The sequence below is a fragment of the Tupaia chinensis genome, unplaced genomic scaffold (assembly GCF_000334495.1).
Source record: "Tupaia chinensis unplaced genomic scaffold, TupChi_1.0 Scaffold000102_1, whole genome shotgun sequence".
Lineage (NCBI taxonomy): Eukaryota > Metazoa > Chordata > Mammalia > Scandentia > Tupaiidae > Tupaia > Tupaia belangeri.
The window spans coordinates 1,837,431-1,841,873 of NW_006159566.1; the positions used below are offsets into that span (position 1 = coordinate 1,837,431).

General features: G+C 51.5%; 1 long non-coding RNA gene across 1 annotated transcript in view; it reads left to right on the top strand.

The window, feature by feature from the left end:
- The first annotated feature begins 1,331 nt into the window (after positions 1-1,331).
- The window catches only part of LOC114006948 (uncharacterized), a 7,128-nt gene continuing 4,016 nt past the window's right edge, over positions 1,332-4,443 (top strand). The window contains exons 1-2 of the long non-coding RNA XR_003548599.1: positions 1,332-1,553; positions 3,117-3,839. This is a non-coding gene — a long non-coding RNA (uncharacterized LOC114006948). The remainder of the gene's footprint in view (positions 1,554-3,116; positions 3,840-4,443) is intronic.

Genomic DNA, 4,443 nt, shown 5'->3' on the forward strand with positions numbered 1-4,443 from the left:
GGGAAAGTCATGACACAGTTGTGCACCCGGCGGGGAGGCGGGCTCGGGAGTCCGGGGCGGTGCTGCGCGCGGGGCGGGGCGGGGCCGGGCTGAGCGGGGAGCCCCGCGTACCCGAGGACAGCGCGGGAGCTGGGCCGCGGTCACCGCAGCGGGCGAGGGGACGTGCGCCTGCCTGTGACCCATCGACCTTTCCCAGGGGAAGGCGACAACGCATGCGAATAGGCCTGGCCGGGCGGCGAGTTCGAGTTCCCCGCCCCGAATTCTTCCTCCCCGCCCCGCGTTCTGGGGGCTCAGATGCTAATGGGGGTCGTCCGAAGGCGGACGAGGAAAGCCAGCCCCGATTGTAGCGCCTGTCTCCCGACCTTGGAGTCGGGACAAAGGATCACGGTGGCGTCGCATGGACGTTCCCGCGGGTGCCTGGGTCCCTATTCCGCCCTTCCGCAGGTGCCCAGAAGGATCCGGCCACACCTGCCCTGAGGGTCCGCCCACACCTGCCCTGGAGGGATCTGCCCACACCGCACACTTGAGGGTGGCCCCATTTCCAGATATTGTAACCAAGTTCAGGGACAGGTTACATCACTCAGAAAATGTGGGACCCATTACGGTTTTGCTCCTGAGTTCGGGACACAGCCGGGGAGAAGCAGCCAGACACCAGTCTAGACGGTGGGAACAGCAGTGATGGCAGTACTCACTATAGCAATTTGTGTTTTGAATTTGGAAAGCAACTTGGTCTCTAGATTAAAGGACACATTAAAAACCATTCCCTGGGGGCCAGCAGGTGGTGAGGTGGTGAAGGTGGTGGACTTCTAGGTAGCCGACCATAGTTCTAGTCCCAGACCTGGTGGCTTGCTTTCTCACTTTCTCTGGTGAGAGTACATGCCCTATAGCAAACATTTTTAAATAATAAAAAATAAGTAAAACTAAATAATTTTTTTAACTCCCTGCACTATTTCTTTGGACCCCGTACACCAGCAATTAAGCTCAAGTCTGCCCTGCATCATAAGGCAGCCAGGGGGGTGCCTCCCCTTATTCATTACTATGTAACAATTGGTAGCTTGGGCTTCTGTAATTTCCACTATGTTGTGAAATAACAGGCCTTTTTCTTCTTCCAGATTTCTAGAATAGAACCTCCCAGGGTGTTCAAGGCCCCTTTTGTTTTTCTTCTCTAAATTTAAACAAACATTTCTTTTACTCCTCGAGATGGTACAGTAGATCCAGATCAATAATGAAAGGTTTTGTTTTTATTTTTATTTTTATTTGCCAGAGGGCATGCACACTCACCAGAGAAAGAGAGAGAGAGAGAGAGAGAAAGCAAGCTGACAACCCGTCCCTCCCCAGGGGCAATGGTCAGGCCCCTGAGACCTCTGCCCCTCCCTCGTTTCTCCCTCTCGGGAGTTGAGGCCCAGGCACACACATCTGGGCTGTTTCTCAAGCTTGTCTGGGACTCACACCACACCGTTGGCCATGCAGGACCTGAGTGCTACAACCACCGCACTCCGTAAATGCCGTGCCTCTGTTCCTGTGCCAAGGGGGCCAGCCCAAGCTGGGCTGAGGTGAGCATCTACAGCCTCTTACGTGCCTTCGTATTCTCCAAGGTATCTTCACTGATGACATACTTGTCACTTTTATCACCATCAAAAAAAAAAAAAAAAAAAAAAAACATATCTGGTCAAGAACCACGTCCGCCGGCTGCTAGTAGGTGCTGGCCGAGGGCCTCTCCGACACTGCCGAGTGCAGCCTGTGCCTTTCTTCATCCAGTCCTCCCAGAGGGGCCGTGCCATCATTCCCGCGTGCACGTGTGCAGACCCAGGCTTAGAAGGGCTTGCTTGCCCAGGGGGCAGCTCTCGTAGTTCCTAGGTGGAACTGAACCCCACCTGTGGAGATTTAAATCTCAGGTAGGCATCTCTGGGATGCCTCCTGGGGAAGACGTTGTGCCTGCAAAGCTGAGTCACTTATGAGAGATCAAGTGGGGATGGACATACATCCAGAGGGTGGCAGTTATTCGGTCAGGGGAAAAGGCATGATGTGTTTTCCTATGCAAAAATGCATCATGACTTTTTCCCACCACTTAATGGTTCAATTTTTTTTTTGAGAAGTTTTGGCTATAGGGCATGTGCACTAGCCAGAGAGAACGCAACAGAAAGCGAGAAATCACCCCCCAGAGGAGATGACCATGCCGCAATCCCTTCTCCTCCATTCTCCTCTCAGGATCTTGGAATGGCATGCACATGCACCCAGCGTGAGTTTAAGCCACCAGGTCCGGGACTCAAACCACGGTCAACTACATGGGAGTCCAGCGATGTAGCCATTACACCAACTGTTGGTACTCAATATTCCAAATTTAAGGCACTGTATTTGATAACCTCAGCCTACTTAGATATTTTACTGTGTGCAAAATTTAATGGTACTCTTTTTTTAATTGCCAGAGAGTGCATGCACCTGCTAGAGGAAAGGGGAAGCACCCCTCACCCCCAGTTGTGTGTGATCATGCCTTTCCCATTCCTCCATACTGTCAGGATTTGGGACACACAGGCACAAGCACCCAACGTGTTTTCCAAGCCACAGGGGCCAAGGTTTGACCCTTGACCAGCCATGTGGGACCCGGCTCCCTAGGCTACAGGGCCAGCCTTAATAGTATTATTCATTAATAAGAATGAAAATAAGCTTGTCATTTCTACACCTCTACAAAGGCAGCTGGGGGCCTGTTGGGGGTGTGGTGGTTAGGGTGGCTGGATCCCACTCTACTGATGGTGTGGCTTGAGCCCCAGACCCGGTGGTTTAAAAACCGTATCAGGCATATGTGTGTCCACGCCCAAAATTCCTAAAGGAGGAAAAATTGGAGAAGGCATTGCTGCATGACAATCCCCCATGGAGGGTGCTTTCTCACTCCCCACTTCCGGTAAGTGCATGTGCCCTCTGACAAACTAGAAAAGAAAAGAACTAGACAGCTGTAAGTCACATCTCTGCACGCCAGGCAGTACTTAGGTGATTCTGCAAGGATTAAACCTTTAATCAGGTCCTGGAAAGTTTGTTTCCATTCCTCTCCTCTGGTAGATTTTTCTTTTTTTTTAAACTAAGGTGGCGATTACTTTTCTTTTTTTCCTTTTGGATCCTAGAATTTCGATTTCCCAGAAAGTCTGAAGAAGTAGGTGCAAACATGAGTCAGCATTCTTTGCCTTGACTCGTATATGCAAGTGCTTGAATTTCACAGTGGTTCCCAATGTCCTGAAGTGTGGCCATTGAACTGGGCTCTGGAGACAAAGAATTGTACTGACTTTCCCCTCTGGAGTCCAGGGAGTCATAACTAGAGGATCAGGGGGTCCAGGACGACTCAGGGCAAACCTGGATTGGAGGAAAGTTACATTCTCATCGTCACCAACCTCTTGCTGAAATTCGGCATGTCTTTAATTATGGATGCAATCAATAAACCACAGGAGACTGCAGTTCTGCAGCATCATCGTGCCGGTTAGTTTATTTTACATTAAAATCAGGCACTGCAGAAGCTGAGGCACCGGCTGCGGATGGGAAACCGGGGAGGCAGCGCATGCACTGGACGCGTTGCCGGAGAAGAGGGGACCCTGACCACTCGGAAGTCTGAATACACGGTAGCACGGAGCGTGACCTCGTGGAGACTGACATCTGGAGTCACTGGAAGATCTAGTTACGAGGGTCCGTGGTTGGAAGATGGCACTCTGTCTCAGGCAGTCTCTGTTGGAGCCAGTTCCCTGAGTTTAGCAAACCGTGTGCGCGGCTGGTGTGTGAATTCAGTGCTCTGTGAACTAGAGGAACGCGTGCAAGCCACGGACAGGCCGAGTGAAGCTGAGGAAGTCCAGCTTGAGGTGGGTGGGCTCCTAGGGGAGGTGAACTGGCCGTATCTTCCCTTGACTTGTGGGGATGTGACCAAGCACCTTCTCATTCAGAACTGCCTCCTCGGGACCAGCAGTTGGTGTGATGGCTATGTCGCTGGACTCCCATATAGCCGATCGCGGTTTGAGTCCCAGACCCGGTGGCTTAAACTCACTCTGGACGCGTGTGCGTGCGTGCCCAAGATCCCAAGAAGAGAATGGAGGAGAAGGGATTGTGGCGTGGCCATCCCTCCTGGGGGGTGATTTCTCGCTTTCTGTCTCTGTCTCTTTCTTTCTGGCGAACACATGCGCCCTATAGCAAAAACCTCTCAAAAAAAAAAAAAAAAGAACTGCCCCCCTCATTGCACTGAGAATCTCCAAACCTCCAGCCAGTATAACTATGTTCCAATTCTCCAGCGGGATTGAGAAAAAATTAAAGAAAACTTTAGCAACGGGAAAGCCTTTCTTGAAGAAGTCAACGGGCCCAGCCCACTGGGAAAAGACAGAAGCAATTAACCGAGCCATAGGCAGTGAATACGAGGTCTGGAGAAAACTGCTAATAAGACGTGTGGCTGTCATGGCACAGTCCTTCGGCTGG